The sequence below is a fragment of the Thamnophis elegans genome, chromosome 10, assembly GCF_009769535.1.
Source record: "Thamnophis elegans isolate rThaEle1 chromosome 10, rThaEle1.pri, whole genome shotgun sequence".
NCBI lineage: Eukaryota > Metazoa > Chordata > Lepidosauria > Squamata > Colubridae > Thamnophis > Thamnophis elegans.
The window spans coordinates 15,314,178-15,332,417 of record NC_045550.1 but is presented as its reverse complement, the minus strand read 5'-3'; the positions used below and the strand labels follow the sequence as shown (position 1 = coordinate 15,332,417).

Sequence of the window (18,240 nt, the reverse complement as noted above, 5' to 3'; positions counted from 1 at the left end):
ATATGCGACACACCAGTCGTGCAGGGTGGGCTATCGATCAGCTACATGACAATCTGTCTCTGTAACTCCGTATACTCTAGGCAATAAAAATGAAGATAACTGAGTTCTTGGACAACTGCCATGAACTGGGGTTAAGGCATGAATTGTGCAGAACAATGTTGTTATATTGCAGCTGTAGTTACCTTTGGGCTATTATGTCACAAACATGGGCTTGGGAGGGTCAAAGGACAACTAGGTAGCAGAGTAAAGGTTGAAGCACTCCCTTTTCTCATATATACTTCCTTTTCTCCAGAAATCATCTTCTATACCAGAAGATTTTGCAAAGAAAATAGAACTGACAGATAAAGTATTAACAAAACTGAGATGTGAGTTCTATTAATTTAGTTTCTGGTTTTTAAAAAAACTTTTATACTGTTTCTGTTTTAAAATTTTGTTAGTCATCTAGAATGCTCACCAGAGGAGAAAGGTAGTCTTTGAATAAAAGCAAACGTCATTTTGTCCGGGCTGAAGAACTTGTTAGATGTTCAGTATTCATAAATAAATAGTACTAGCACTTCACTAAACCAATGTTTTGCAAAAGCTTCCTATCTTAATAAATCAGCAGTGCCATTTGGTACCATCAAATCTGATGAAATGCTTACAGTTTTAATATTTAGCAATTGCAAATTAGAAGGGAATAAAATCTATTGAACTAAAAGGTATACTGTAGACGTGGTTTATTCCCATCTATATACACCATATTGGCTTTGTCAGACTCTTTTATACTGCTTTGTTTTCTGAAGCCAAATTAAGTTTCCAGCAAATAGATATATGTTTTGGCATTATAGCTTACCATCATAAAATAGACAGCTATGTCTCATTGAGCCCATCATAGTTTAAATTAAGTGTAGATGGAGCTAAAGTGTACTGTTATATTTCCCAGAATGTACATTTAATAATCTTATTCTTATTCTGTACAGAAAGTATTGTTGAGATATCCCAAAGGATATCTCTTTTTTTTAAAGATGTTTTGGGGGAAAAGAGGCCATCTATATTAAAACAGAGCAGCCCTCTCTCAATAGAGGGGGAGAGATATGACACCACCTATCTCCTGTTTACAACACCATTCTTTCAGCAATTTCAAGAAGGTTCCACACCCATCTGCACTCGGATTCAGGTGACCCTGAGGGCACAGATAAACCCCAAGGGATCTGAACAATTCTCAGAGAGTTAATAACCCACTTTCAAAGTGCTAACAACCAGATAATTGCAAGGAATATACATCCTTCCATTCCCCAGCTTTCAATCCAAACTGAGGCTACCTCTTGGATGAAAAGTGAACTGTCTTCAGTGAAAACACAACAAAATTCAGCTGCTTTTTTAAAAAGCACTCTTGGACAACCATGACCCATAAGAATCTCCATAAATATTGTCAAGAATCTACATAAATATTGTCAAGATGACTTATCAAAATGCTTATTTACACTCTAGTCAACTAAGTAGAATAAAGACTAAGTGCCATGGTCTATGGTCCTGAATGTGTAAAGGATCCTATTTCTTGACCCTGACAGATTATAATTTGTATTTAATTTCTTTTTTTGCATTCATTTTAACTCTTTTAATTGTTTTATGATTGTTCACCACCCAGTTTTACTGGTTTTAGATGGGTAGCTATCAGTGGTGGGTTTCAAATTTTTTTAGAATCTATACTGTAGGTGTGGCCTGTTTTGTGGGAGGGGCTCAGTGGTCATGTGACCAGGTGGGCATGGCCAACTTGGAAAATGTGTTGAAACTCACTTAACAATGCTCTCACTTAGCAACCAAAATTTTGGGCTCAATTGTGGTAATAAGTTCTATTTTTCTCTTTCTTTTTTTCTTTCTTTCACTCTCTCTCCCACTTTCTTTTTCTTTTTCTTTTTTTTTCTTTTTCTTTTTTCTTTCTTCCTTCCTTCCTTTCTCTTTCTCTCTGTCTCTTTCTGTCTCTCTGTTTGTCTGTCTCTCTCTCTGTGGCTCTTTGTCTATCTCTCCTTACCTCCCTCTGTGTCTCTGTCTGTCATTCTCTCTGTGTCTCTGTCTGTCTCTCTTTTTCTCCTCCTGTGTGTGTGTCTGTCTGTCTATCAACCCCTCTCTCTGTGTGTGCCTCTGTCTGTCTGTCTGTTTGTCTGTCTCTTGCACAACTATCTTTTCCACAGATGGTACGGATGGGCTCCGGAGTTGTTCCACACCTTGGAAAACATAGGCGCACACACACAGCCTGCACAATTACAGCCCTAGAGAGCGGAGACTCTCAGAGGGAAGCCAGGGGCAGCGGGGCATCCAGGATAAGGTAGTGCAACCCGTGCGGCGTGTACAACAGCAAAAGAAGGAACAGGAGAGGAGTTTGGCTGTTTGAAAAGCCCCACGTGTAATTCCTCTTATGTTAATGAGCTTGCTGAAAGACAGGAGGGGGAGGGCTGGTTTGAATGTGGGCAAGTGGGCAGTTTGGGGCCAGCACCTCTTTTGCTCATTCAGGCAGGCAGAGAAAGAAAGGAGGCTTGTGATAAAGCACCCCCGCCACCAAGGGCAAAGGGGAACACCTTCACCCTCAGCTATTGCATGCCTTCTTTCTCCACCTCCTAACCCCAAACTAGCAAAGAAGGCAGGCCACTAAACTGCCTGCTCGCCTGCATTCAAATCAGCCCGCCTCCTCTCTTTTGGCATGGGCTCTCTGGAGGGGGAGGGAAGGCCTGTGTGCTTCCAGTGGGAATCAGAAATGTGGGGATCTTAATGTAGTAGGGCGGGGGAGGCTGGAGTGGAAGGTTAAATAAACAAATTTGACTTCGCTTCCTTGCGGTGCAAGAGAGAAAGTTGCCTGAGACACCGCTGGGAAAATGTCCCCTTCGGATTTCCAGGACAGCAAATTTCAAGGCAAAATGCAGCTGCATCTCAGGCAACCTTCTCCCAGGAGGTGAAATTGGAGGCACCCTGCCTCCGGGTGGAAGGCGAGTGAAGGATGCAATGATGGGAAAGGCTGGCTATCCCCGAAGCCAGCTCTTGAGGAAGGACGCAGAGATGAGGCCCAGGGCTTGCTTCCCTGCTGGGCAATGGTGGGGGCTTTTTTGCACACCTTCGGAGAAAGAAAGAAGGTGTGCAAGAAAGCCCCCTCCCCACTGCCTCTCAGAGGTGGGGTGATTGGTGAGCCAGCCAATCAGTGGGAATCAGTTGGGGAAAGCATGGTGCTGACAGGCGGGGGAAGTGAGTGAGCAAGCGGTGAACAGACAGGTGGGGGAAGCGAATGTTCCGGTACTGTCCCACAGGATGAAGGGTTCTAAAATGTACAGTAAATTTGACGAACCCCTTCTGGAGTACCGGTGCGAACCAGGAGCAACCAATGGGAAGGGAAGGATAAATAACACTTAAAATTTAAATGTTAAAAAGACCATGTTAATGGTAGATATTCTAGATTATAAAAATCTAGAAGAATAAAAAGTTTGTTGCTAGTGCTGAAAATTCAATACAGTAGATGCCCAGTGAAACTCCATGGGAAGGCTATTCCATATCTCAGTCTCTGAGTTTTGAGAAAGACACCTCTGATTTACAGCCTATCTCTGAGAAAATAACCAAAAATAATACCCTTTCCCTAATTTACCCATTTTTTCCTTTAAAGATGTATTAACCTATCAAAGCATTTGAAGGAAGCTTCCTCCCTCCCTTGCAATAATGAACATTGGATTCTGCTAAAAATATGAGATGAGTTTCAAGTCACGAAAACGTATTGCTGCTTATGATCACCATCCCTCAATAAGCAATTTATGGAATATTTCTTTAAATGCTATTTGATTTGATACTACCATTTTTTCTTCCAAACATATTTTCTGATGTTCTTATTTAATAATGACATTTCAGTACAAAGACATAAAATATCCAAATGTTTTTAATCTTCAAGTAACCTGTGGTAAGTCTGCTAGCTATAAAATAATAATAATGTTTTGGATTTCTACAGCTAAATTAAAGAAGAAACTACTCTAGGGGATCATTATACTTAATTTCACCTTGTACTGTCCTGAAAACAAAACACAAGACTTGATGTGAACATAGAATATAAGATTTAAGATTTTTTTTCATTTAAGCAAATATACTTAAACTCCCTACATTGGAGAATTTATCCTAATTGCCAAGACAACTGTTATAGATAATGAGCTATATTATGATGAACTGGCATTTGTGTAGATAGAATTCTTTTGGAAATGGAAAAAGAAGAAAAAGCTTATAGCAAATGCATTATTGGAAAGTACATTTTCAAAAGAAAACATAATTTGTTATAAGGAAGAATTGGCAGGAAATATTTAAAAAATCCTTTGTTATAAGTTATCTGATATCAAGGAAGGAGGAAGAGAGGAGGGTGGGAAGGAAGGAAGAAACAAAGGAAGGAAGAAGTGTAGGTGAATGTAGCCATTCTACCTGTATCTTGTTTTCAAAATACAGATGTCACACTTTGGTTTTTATTGACAGCTATCCAATCTAGTCTAGAGAACTGAGACTTCTGCTTCTCAGTTCCAACTTTCCAATGTAGTCTTTTAGATATATTATGTAAAATCATAATTTTGAGGCTAGCCTGGAATTCTTGCCCAGCCTGCTAGTGAGGAAGATTAGTATTATCTCAAACATGTGTCAAAGAAAGGGAGTTTTCCATGGACAAAATAATCAATACAGCAGAGAGAGAAGAACCTCCCCAACAACTATGGCTTTTCAGGTGTTCCTACAGTACTGGTAATCTTGCTATATCTTCCAGCCAGATGATTTCTGCCTCTCCACTCCACCCAGTTTTTATCTTCTTCAACTAGTGTGAAATCCTGATAAAAAGAGGGAAAGACTTCACACTTTCTAGTAAAATTTAGGAAGAAAGACAATGATTTTCACTGCATCTGCCCTTTTCCTTACACTTTTACATAACTGTCCCCAATGGCCCAGCCTTGCCCTACTTCCAAATGGCAGTAACATAACTGTTCTCATTTTGGAGAAAAATTACTAAAGGGAGAAGAGTTTATGAGGTGACAAATCATATATATATATATATATATATATATATATATATATATATATATATATATATATATATATATATATATATATATATATATATATATGATATTAAAAGGGATCCTTTTCCCTTTCCTAACATTGACCTTTGAGGATCAAAGAAGCTACAATCAACAGGTGACTCCTCCATCTCTTCAGTTCAGAAAAAATATTTTATTCTCCATTAACAAGTGAAATAGTTGCATGTGCTAAAAGTACTCCTTGTATCTGTATGTGTGTGTATGTGTGAAGCTATACCTTAGAAATACTTTTCCCTCATTTTCTGCTGTAGCAGAAAAGCTAAAAAATTCTGACTTTCTTTGTTGCGATGAGAGTATGTTTCATTTTCTGCCCTCTTCTATAGTTGAATGCTATATAAAGTGTATATAATTCTTGAAAACTTTCCCCTTTTCCTTTGCAGTCTCTGAACTCCATATTTAACTTACTGAATTAGATGTGTAACTCTCTGAACTTTCTTTCTCTCTTTGAACTGGATAATATGCTCACTTCTCAGATTTTTAATTTGATTGCTTTGTAAGCTAGCATTAAACATTCTTTGTTCTAATTGCCCATAGATTGCCAACTGATTCATATTATTTCTTTATATCATTTGTTTAATGTATTATTTAATTGATTGTATTGGGTTGTGATTAGTAATACTTTAAGTTGAATCCATAAACTTCCTTGATTATATATAGGGTTAATGTCCAGAGAGAGCTTGGGCTACAACACACACTGATTCAAAATATTATTTTCTCATTCTTTCCCAGTCCATCTAACATTCATTTACAAAGACTTTCTCCTCAAAATCCTCAACTTTCTTCTTTCTACTCCTTCATTGTTCTCTCGCTGTTACATAGCTAATTTCTCTTCTATCTTTTCCCAATCCCACTTTTCTTAGAACTTCAACAAATGTCATACAAATTTCAAACTCTTCCATTTTCTACCATTCTCTTGCCTTTGAATATCATCCCAACTGTCCAACTTTTCCCTATCATTCTCTCAATCTTAGATAATAGTTCTCCATGTCATTTCTTCCTTGCTCTTCTTGTCTCTGCTTTCCCAAACCAAGGTCCATTCCAAACTTTTTCCTCCTTTTAATCGTATATAGGGAAATGGATTAAGTTACAGGAATGCAGATTCTGTCAGGATACTAGAAAGTAAACTATTTCCTAACTTTATTTGTTTGAGAGTAATCCACCTTCCAAGAGAACAAATTCTTATTCACATGATATTTTCAAACAAATCCAAAAATATTCATTATATAAGTTTTAATTCTTATGCTATGACACTGAACAAAGGAATTGGACTTAATGTCATAATTGGTCCCTTTCCAAGATTATAAATTTTATGAGTTTAATTCTTATTGTCATTTCTTCTACCACAAGCTGTTTGTAGACTACCTGTTTACAAAGTACCAGGTCCAATTCTGTCAAATCACATAATAGTTTCCATTCTGATATTGCTGTTTATTATAATGAGTGGAGGAAAAAAGCAGATTGCTGTAGCAAATATTTTGTAATGTAGAGAAAAATTAGTAGATTATGTACCATGAAAAGTGAATGGAGAAAATTTCACTGCTCTATCTCAGAATTGAGTTGTATGTTGTATGGTAATAAATATTGTGAAATGCTCTTGGGATCAAACTTGATCTATGTCATCTAATTAGGGATGAGCTACATAATATTTAACATCTAATTAATTTAAATACCTTGGGCCTTATCATCTGATATTAATTTTTTAGTAGAGGTCCTTATTGATATCAAAGAAGAGATAGTAGAATAAAAAGCCCTATAGCTAGAGGGCTACACATAAATAAGAAGCAGAAAAGAAAGAAGGAAGGAAGGAAAGAAAGAAAGAAAGAAAGAAAGAAAGAAAAGAAAAGAAAAGATTATACAACTCTAGGAGATAGAATTATTTAGATAAATTTAAAAAATAAAATATGAAGGAAAGAAACCTGAAAGCCACTGCTTTTCTGTATCTAATTTATCTTTTTTATTCTTTCTACATATTTGATATTCTTTTCCACTTTTCCATGAAAAAATATTGCTGGAACTATGTTGATAATATTTTTTTAAAAGCAGAATTGTGTAAAAAGTAGTGTTGAATATGGAGAATTAACAAAGGTGCATTCAACACTGGAGAGAACATATATAAGGACATGCACACACATATACATTTCTGCATGTATGTGTGTAGATATTTGTATGTATATGTGCCTGCCTGCCTGCCTGCCAAAACCAACCTATGATACATTGGCTCATCATTTCAGAGATATTTGCTTACCGAAAATGATAAACAGAATGGCTATGGGCAAAGAAAAAACCAGTAGGAGCAGGAGTGATTTCTGATTTCCTGTTGGCATTCCCATTGACTTTCTTTATGGAAAGCTAGTAAGGAGTTTTGGAAACAATATTCACATGATTGTGGTTGACTGCAGTGATATGGCAGAGTTAAAGCAACAACATTGTCTAATTTCAATCCTACAGGAGTTGTTTGTTATTTTGGTCACATTCTTTAAGTTAGACCATTTGAGATGCATTAATTCAAAAAATGTAGTCTTACGATGCACAATTTCAAACTGACAAACAGGAAAGGTTTAGTAATATATTAATGATATACTCTCTGTATGATTGTGTGTTTGTTTAAGTATATGTGTTGGGACGGTCTTGAGAACTATTTTCCTACAACCTTCTCCAGCTTGGCTAACAATTGATAAAGCAGCATAATCTGATTTTCTTAGTTCTCTAACTTCATCATGACAGAAAGGGTTTAATATAGTTTATATTTTGGAAATAGATTTAGGCCAGAAATGAAGTGGTATTTTGTCTTTTAAACTCTTTTTTCAAATTATAAATCTGCAATTTAAAGAGGAAAATGCATATCATTTGTATTTCCAGGTTTTCTCTATTAAACAAAGTTGTTAACAGGAATTCCCAGAGAAATTTGGGAAATCAAATTTCCTGATGTAATTATCTCCAGTAAATAGGCCAGCAGGCTTTTAAAATGTAAATTAACCAGCATAAGCTGTTTAATTACCTACTCTTTCTTTTGTATCAAACATCGAGACATACATTCTTTTCCCAATGCTTTTCAAAAACTGCTGTGGGATTTTGTATGGATTTTTAGCTGGACAAACTTAGATGCTATTAAATTTTATCCAATGCTTCTATTCCTAGTATGCATATTGCCAGATCAAGTAGATTCATTCCTACTGAACTTCATGGATTATTTATTTTGTAATACTGACTTTTGGCTACTGGTATTATTTAATCCATGCTATTACAGCCATCAATGGTGCAAGGCTACTCAGGGAGATTTTGACCTTCCTGAGGAAATATAATATCAGGTGCAAATATCCCCATCAGCTAACTGTGTTTGGAACTAAGACAAAAGACATGAAAACACAGCTAAACATTATAAGAAATGAATTAACGCTTATCTTAAGTAGAGTGTTCCTCATTACTTCAGGGGTTCAAACAGCAGCGACTGTTACCTATTTTTTCAGTGTGCTACAGTTGGGATTTTTGCATTGATGAAGGGCTTGACCTTAACCTAAATAGCCTGTTTCTAATTCAAGGTCTATGGTCTATAATTTTATCTTATTTCTGACTTTACCTTTCATTATTGCTGGAAAACAGGTCCTGACAGATTTAGTCTGAGATAATGTAGAACTTGCAAGTAAAACTTGAATATGCAGCACAAGATTGTACTTTGCTGTTTGCGTTGGTTCAACTTGTAAAACAGATCCAGCTTTCAGACTCTACTGGATGATAATCTTGAGAGAAGATGAAGCTTCTCTTTAGTACTATAAAATTCTCATACTACAAAAAATGTAAAGGATATTTCATTATGGCCATAATAAAATGTATTCTCTTAATCCCTCAATCACCAGAATTGTCTGTTAGCAGGTGAATTTTAGTCTGTTGGTATGTGGAGCTCTCATTACAACTTTGGAAAATAAGTTTCAAAAAAGCATATTGCAATTGCATAAGATAATTTCATTTTCTTCTGTAGGAAGCCAAAATGACTATGGCCAATAACTAAAGGGAAGGAATGCGCTCATTGCAAATCCAACTGGCCAATGGTAGGTGGGACAGAGAATGGTGGGGAGGACTAGTTTATATTTCTGTTGAACATTCATGTTCTCTAGAATTGATCATACAGTAAATCTCCAAAAGTTTATGGAAAGAGGAGAAAGAAAGTAGAAGGTATCTATCAGTAATTATTCAGTAATGCTTTTGGCTGGTTAAAGTTGGCAAAGTCCTCAGCTTCATGATAACACATCATGAAGCTGGCTGGTGGTTCCCAGGCTGAGACTCGATCAACTTCAATATTATCATGAGTAATCATAGATCATCGTATAACAAGTTTCCATTCTGTTTTATATTCAGTTTTACACAGCTGAAAGTGAATTCAGGTTGAATGTGCATTTGCTTGGGAATGAAAGACAATGTCATAAGACATGTCATTTAAAAGCAGATAACAAAACATCTTCATACTACATTAATGCCCAGACTATGACACATATAGACCTAATTTTATTTAATAAATATTTAAATGTGGACATAAATTTCCCAGCAATTAGAATTAAAGTAGCTTACACAAAACAAAACTTGTTAAAGGCATCATAAAAACCAACCAATTAAGAACTTGAAGACAATTGAAAATTACAACCTATGCCTGCATTCATGTTTTATTTATAATGAAAAATAATTTAGAAAAACAGTGAGAATGTATGAACCTTTACTAATCACTTAAAACACTTAACATATGAGTTTTAATGGGTTTCCGTTGGTAAATAGTTTGCATATAGACATAATCACACACTACTATTGTCTGTTTTCATTTCTGACTGTAATATGATACCTGATTAACTTTCATGGGATTATATGATATTTCCTCTTTGAAAATTTTGGATGGATCTCTGGTATTCTTCATCCCAGGACATTATGATTCTCTTCATAATGTAATAATTATGTGACTGCTTCTTGTTTGTAGTACAATCCTCGATAATTATGGTTCATATACAAATTAAACTCTGTTCCACTCTTGCGTATGGAAAAAAGAGGTAAATGCATTTAATCCAAGTTTATTTTCCAGTGACTACATGCATACAACCTTGAAAGTATAATTGACAACTGTATGGAAGAGTAGTTTGCAACAATTCTGCTTTACGTTCATTCACAACTCTGATTTTTTAAGCTTACTTGTACATATATTTGCTTATTTTTACTTCACAGATTCTATGCCACTTTTCACAAAGGTTCCAGTAAAGAATTTTGAAACTTTAGATGGGCTAGAGTATACTTTCATTAAGTTTTTTAAAATGGAAAATTAGGGCTGTTGCCAGTATCAAGCTTCAAAATATCTCAGTATTGACATCCTCATTCAGAAGCTCACCTGGCCTAAGGGCTTGAAAGGAGTACGTGCAATTTGGAATCATTAATGAGAGAATGATCATAGTATTTTTATTACACTACTGTTGACACTGCTGAAATACTTATTTTTTTATTGTTACACCATCTCTTTTTGAATGAGCAACATCTAGATTTACAAATAATAAACTTGTTAAATAAACTGAGAGTTACCGAAGCATCCTATTTGGATGAATGAACATATTAACCCTATTCATATAGACTCCAAATGACTCACTAAGCCTTTGGACTACACACCTTTCATATTTTCATTTCTTGATTTTACAGTTACTTGTTTCTCAGGGTTTTTTTATTTCTAAGCTATTTATCATTAACTATCCATCACATTTTCTTAAAAATAAATTGCACTTAATCACATTTGTTATGGATTGTAGTCTTTATGACACATACAATAGGGCATCTACCCTAAAACAGCAATGTAGCATTTGAATCCAGTGCTGTATGACTATTTTAGAAACAGACCACTGAAAAATTACTTTTTCTCAGATCAAATACAATGGGCCTGCTTGATAGGGAAATCTAAGAAGTTCTGAATGGGTGGCTTTTGTTGTATTCCATATTCCTCGTTCATAAAAAAAATGTTATTTTTTTTTACAAATAAGCCTATGATGAAAAATGGGTTTCCATTTTACTATATGAAAAACAAAGCATCCCTTGAACTTTTGAAACTTTTTCAGTTACTGCATCAGCTTTTAGTTATTATAAATGAAAAATGTTTGTTTCTGGCCTTGACAGTCACAGAAGCCCTTTTGCCATTTCTCAACATGGTGCTCAATAACTTGAGTATTATTTTACCATAAACACTTGTAGGTTCGCCACAAAACTGCATCTGGATAATAGCCAGGCAGAGTGATCCCCAGAATTCCTTGTGCCAGCATTTAACTGGCAGGAAGTGCATGCATGTCTTTCCCTCCAGAGAGACTTTAAATCAGCACACTGTGCTGCAGGCAAGAAGGGAAAGAATGACTGAAACAAAGCATAGTTGTAACCCTATTATAGACCACTGCAGTGAAATGTATTCCCCTCAAGAGCCACAGAATTGTGTTATCCTGAGGCTTGTCTATTGTTCAGGAACAGGTAGAGCTTATATTCCGGTTTGGTCTTGTTCCTGATGTTGAATTATGGCCTGGTCAGGTTTCTCCAGATTTTCAAGTGTACCCAAAAGTAACCATAAAAGAAAACACAAACCCATATTATGACATGATAGTTTCCAGAATAGGGATATGCATTTTAGTACAATTGCCATGCATCTATAGGACTGTATTTACAACAAATGTATCCATATACATGAGTACACACATACATATACACAAATACACAGAGGATTGTTTGTGGGGGGGGGAGAAGTATTCTTTTTTTAAGAGGGTTGTCGCATATAAAATATGATAACATTTTCATAAATGCTTTATTAAAAACAACAAATGAGATTACTAGGACCCCATGGATATAAAACTGAATACCATAGGATCTGGCTGATGGTCCACCTAATTTTACACTGGAATTATTTGGGAAGAGAAAACAGCTGTGACTTGGAAAACAAAGTAAATCAGAATTTCTACTTATAGTTTATTGTTGTGATTCATTGCATAGTCAGACTGATATGGATTTGGTATTTTTATCCACCTATTATATGTCATTTTCCAAGGACCTACTATAAGAATTTGTTATTGTATCCTTGAAGGATGTGAACTGTTCCAAGTAAAGCTACCTATTGCGTATGGCTGATTGTGATTTTATCAATGGTGTTCAAGTAGTACTCCAAATGTTTTAGTATTGAATTCAAAGTGCTTGTTACTATTAGTATTATCTTTTCTCACAGCCATGTTATTGCTAAACAATCACTACAAGTTGTTCACAACAATTCTAGCTGATATATTGAAAATAATTTTGCAAGAATTTTTGAGTTTTTATTTAAAAGACAATGTTAGAAATGTGCTTGACATTTGTAATATTTGGAGCAAAATACTGAAAAACAAGTCACATTAATTTTCTTAGATGCAGAGAAGACATTTCACAATTTGAAGTGGGCTTTCTCATGCAAGATTTTGGAAGATATGAATTTTAAAGAGAAATTTTTAAAACAGGTAAGATTGATTTACACCTGGACAAAGCACAAATAATTGTTAATGGAGATCCAGCATGTTCTGATGTTGGTGCTGGAAGATTCTTTAAAGGAAATTGACATATCAATGGGCAAATTAAAATATATTAGCGCATTAGCAGGTTTCAAGATTAATAAACAGAAGATGAAGATGTTAACAAAAAGTTAAGATGTTAACAAAAAAGTTAAAATAGAAAACTGAACAGAATTGATGAATAAGACTGATTTTAAGATTCAGAAGAAGAAGAAGTACTTGGGTATCATTATGACAAATGTGAATTCTAGGTGATTTCAAAATAATATGTTCAGACATGGAATAGATTTTAAAAGATATGTTAGGATTGGAGAAACTACAACTGTCATTGCTGGGGAGAATTTCTGTAATAAAATGAATGTCTTGCCTAGAATGATGTTTTTGTTTCAGACAATATTTGCTTTGACAACTGATGCACCATTTAAACATTGGTAGAAGGATATATCTAAATTTAAAGTCAGAGGAAATTTGTGAGTCAGAGGAAAAATATGAGTTAAATATAAGATGGACAAAATGCAAAGGAAGAGGAGGATTGGGTTTGCCCGATTTGAAATTGTACTTTGCAACTCACTGTTTGTTTGAAAGAAAGAGTGTGTGTTACAGAAAATAGAAGGCTATTGAAGTTGAAGGACACTGAAATATTATGTAAGATGTACCATATTGATAATATGGAATAAATATAAAGTCGTGTTGTTCCTGAAAAGATTTTTATGGATCTCAGCACAAAAACCAGAAATAATAGGCAATTACAAATGGTCAACTTATTGTGAGATTCTAGAATTTTGTCAAGGAAAATGTGAAATAAATCAAAACAAGATATAATTTGCAATGTTTTTGCTTATTTAAAATTCATAGAAAATTTAAACAAAGGAATTCATCTTTCTGAACAGTGTAAGTCTACGTTTGAAACAGAACGGCATACAAATTATAAAGATATATTTGCTAAAATGTATACCTTTTATTGAAATTTGAAACAATACAGAAAAAGTAAAAGAATGTATCATAAAGTAGACTAAATTGATTAATTTTATGCTATTAATATTAAGTAATACTATTATGGATTCAAATACACATTCAGAGAATTTTAAAGCTTAATATAAAGTTGAGAAGTAGTTAATAAAAATTATCTTATAAAAGATAATTGCATCATTGCCTACTGGAAACCCCTTATAGATATTTTGCATGAAACACGAGTTATAATTTTGATATTAGACAGGATAGAAAAGAAAAAAGATATAAAAAGTAGCTTCTGTTTAAGTAGTTGTAAGTACAATTATAAATTTACTTTCTACTTCATAGTTATGACATAACTCTTTTTTCTATAATGTATCCTTTTTTTTTTACTTTTTCCCTTTCTTGTACTTTTAGCTTTCTCTTTGATTAGTTTCTTTTCTTTTTCTTACTTTATATTAATTTGTATAATTTTTAATCTTTCTTTTTAAAATCTTTTTAAAAACAATATTTGCAAAATAAAGAAGGTGAGCATATACATTCACATATATACACATGGGCATATCTCGCTCTGTCTGCATCAAGCCTTCAAATCATTTTGTGTTTGTGCATCTGTTCTCTAACTGCTTGTACATTTCTCAGCATTTTAAAGTATGCATCACATGAAAATTAGTTAAAATACTCACATAGTAAAATAGTAAGATGAACAATAAACAATGAAGAAAATTCACACACGTATACACACACACGTATACACTGTGTTTACACACATATACATATAGTAATGCAGTTCTGCTTACTTTATGTTATTACTCACTGTGACTCTCAAGCCCTTAAAAACAAATCAGAACAGATTCATAGAAAAGTTGGCCATTTTAATTCACAAAAACAATTTAATGTTTAAGAAATAGTCATTCTTGTTTTAAATGATAGTTGCCAAGTGATATTTTTTCCTTAAAGTATTTGATAAAATTGTGCTATATGACAATTTTAAAATACTGTAAGGAAAGAGAAGTAATTGTATTTGTTTTGGTTTTATCAAAGATACATATAGAATACCTTTAAAATCAAATCCAGATGCTTCTTTGTATATCCTTGCTGCATTTTTCTAATCTATATGGCCTCTAAAAGTTAACATTGAGAGCTAGTGCTAAGTGCATCCCAAATTTAGCTATCTGGCAAAAAAATGTTCATAGAAAAACAAGAACTGAAGCTGAATGATTCTTTAATGCTAAAGTTAGTTACAAGACCATAAAAAAATCAAAGAAAGCAACAATTCATAAATAAAACAGGGTGGGTTTTTTAAATAGTATCTTTGAGACTAACATCATATGTAGCAGGGTTATAATTTGAAATATGGATTTGTTACTTCATGTAGCTGAAGAGCCAAAGGCATTAATCTCATTATCAAATAGATAAAGAAAAGAATGAACTTCTTGCGAGTGATGTTGTTTGATATTATAACCTTCTGTAGTTTGAAACAGAAGAATATTCTGGCACAGAAAAAAACACTAAACATATTTCTTTGTTTCTTATGTAGTTCTAAACAGACACGGATAAACTGCTCTGCTTCTGTTACTTTATCATCCCTTTGTGCTCTTTCAGGGATAAATGTTTTCTCCAGCTTCCTTGCATATTGCTAGGTTAAATACCAACTAAGTGATCAAGCAGCACTGCACACACACAAACACACCACACACACCATTTTCTGATTATCTATATTCACTTAAAGAGATTTATGTTGACAGAACAAATGAAACAGATTGAAGACAATTAAGATAATGCTGTTGGCCAAATTCTTGGGGGCAAGTGTGTCTATGAGCTGCCTCTGATGCTAAAGGGGCTTTTAAAAATAAGTCCTGCCTTTTTCTGAATTTTTAAGTCATGCACCTGAATCCAAGAGCTGGTCTTTTACAGAAAGTAAGAAATGTTATTATTTTTGTATTGCTTTTACTTCTTTAATAAAGGCAAATTACAAGAAATGCAGTGAGAGGCTTAAAGGGTAAAATTATCATTGCAACTAGTGGATGAATAATTTGCCTCAGAACTCCTTCTTTTGCAAAATTTGAGTAAACTGTGAAATGCTGTCCTTACACACTAAATAAGCAATTTGTTCTTTAAGGCCCTGGGTAAAATTCTCAGCTTTTAAAGATGGATTCAATTCTCCTCTAATCCTCACTTCAGGTCTCTCTAAAGCATGGATGCAGGAAGCAGCTGTTCTTTAAAAAGAGATATGAGAAGCTACCTTCAACAGGATGGAAATAACTGAAATCCTAAAATAATATTAGCCATAGCAGAGGCTATGACAGTGATGTCTGCGTATGATGGTTGGTGTTGTGGCTGTAAGAGTAAGAATTTCACAATGTGAATTCTTCTTTCAGAAAAATTATCTAACTCCCCAATGCCAGGCAAAGGGGGTTGTTGTTTATTGGCTATTAATAAGAGGAACGTGAAATCAAGAGATGATGCAGATTTTTGAAATCAGAAATGAATAAAAATATCAAACTCTTTCTGGAGAACAGCATTTTTAGTTGGCTCAGAGAAAGATACCTACAAAGAATGAAGAATATTTTTCTTCTGAAAACTGTTGCGTGCATGATCTGAAAGTTATTCAAGAAACCAAATAAATAAATATAACTGAAATGAGAGGAAATGCTCTGAACAAAAATAGCTAATGAAGCTTTGAAAACCACATAGAAGAGCACTGTGTGAACTGAATTTTTAAAATAAGGGTTTTGGTAGTGTTAACAATATAGAATATGTCCTGTGTTGTGATAAATAAAACATACTTGACTTATAAGTAATAGTGTTATAACTGAACTCTAGCTCTAAACAGTTTTACTTTCTAGCTATTAACCCTTTCAAACATTACTTTAAAATGATATTATTCCTGGGTTTTATTTTTAATAAAAGCTTTGGTCTAATTGTACCTTCATATATGCATACAAAACACTTACAAATTGTGCTCTGTAGCTTAGACTTGCAGAACTATAAACAAATTGTAAGAAGTGTATTTTATCCAGCCCCAAATACTTGGCTATTCTACAACACACTATCTCCAAATGAGGTATTCATTCTAGGTTATACTTTACTGCCACCTTCTGTTTCAGTGTCCTTTAACTAATAAGTCAATTGAAAATAAAACATAGAAGGAAAGGCTTTAGGATTCATATATTTAGTTCCAATTAGGATGTGCTTATGTGTTACTAAAAATACAATTCTCTTTGAGCTTTTTGAATAAATTGTGGCACAAGCTGCATTCTGATGAAAGCAAAAAATTGAACTCAAGAATTCTATGGCTATTTCATTCATTCTTTAATTCAGACCCAAAAAATTAATGTTGATACAAAGAAGAAAAAAATGTATAACCAATATTTACAAAACAAATGTCCATAGGCCCATCAAATCTTCCTTTTTTAAAAAAAATGTCAAAGAGCAACATAATACCAAATGAAAAAGAAGGGGGGGAAATATAATACGAAGGTGTCTAAAGTAACAGCTACAGCAAATTTCCTGGAAAATGAAAACTTTTGATAACAAGCATCTGTCAAACTGTCCGTGGACATTAATAAAAGATTTGCTCAAGTGTCTGATGATATAGTAAAATACGTTGTCTTAGGAACTTGGAAACATGTACAATATACAATTTTGAAACAATTTTTCTGGGTTGGCATTTGAAAAATAGAAGCAAGGCTGACAGATTTCTGACATTTAAATGGTATTTTGTTTAAAAATTCATAATTGCATTTCTCAGCTATTACTCTTGTGAAAAATGCAAACCAATAATAGTACTCCAAAAATTTTTTGCCTCACACACCCAAAAACATGTTTTGTCACTATAGTATTCACTTGTTTTTTTCATTTTCTAAAAATTCTCTTAAATTCCTTCTATCATAAAAAGCTGCTTCTCAATTATATTTACATAGTTTTTATGAGCCTAAAATGACCACAAACAGTACATAAAAATTAGGCCTAGACCACTTTTTGATGGTACATATGGATTTTTTAAATAATATCATGAAAGCTCTCCTAATTGGCAGCCACTGTTTATAAAGTTGATTGCTATGATAAGGTTTGGCCAACAAAGATATACTATTTTCAGATTTTTTCTCTAGAATCGATGATGTTTTTTATCAGTTAAATTATCACACCCTTTTTCTTCTTAATGAGAATATTTCCAGGTATAGCACAAACCTCTGTTTTCTAAGAATGCCTCGGGTGCTTACACTGGATCTATATGAATATTTGAACATAAAAATGATGCTAGAGACTTTGCTCAGTATTATCTTTACATATTTTAATGATTAAATATATAGTTGGTTGGGATATGATGTTCGATGGACATCAGGGAACTATTCACAGCTACATTGACCATAGTAGGTACATGATTTTATTTTTTCTCTACAATTAATGTTATCGTTAAATATGCACTCATATGGTTATTTTGGTTACTCACTAAAATGAACTACATGTATAGAATGCATAAACATTATATGATGATATCATATTTGGTATATTAGATCAAGATAAATGAGTACTATGATATCTTTGCTAAAGTATTTTATAATGTGGGAATATTTAATTATGTTAATTATGAAAAATCTCAACTTATTAAAAACTTTAGTGGTTTAATGATGCTGGACATGGTATCTGCTCTGGCAGTTTGAATCCTATCACTG

General features: G+C 33.8%; 1 long non-coding RNA gene across 1 annotated transcript; it reads left to right on the top strand.

Annotated features, from left to right (window-relative positions):
* The first annotated feature begins 281 nt into the window (after nt 1-281).
* LOC116513665 lies at nt 282-4,252 on the top strand. The gene is made up of 3 exons (XR_004256028.1): nt 282-365; nt 2,172-2,305; nt 3,626-4,252. It is a non-coding gene; the product is annotated as an uncharacterized LOC116513665 (long non-coding RNA).
* Nucleotides 4,253-18,240: the final 13,988 nt, after the last annotated feature.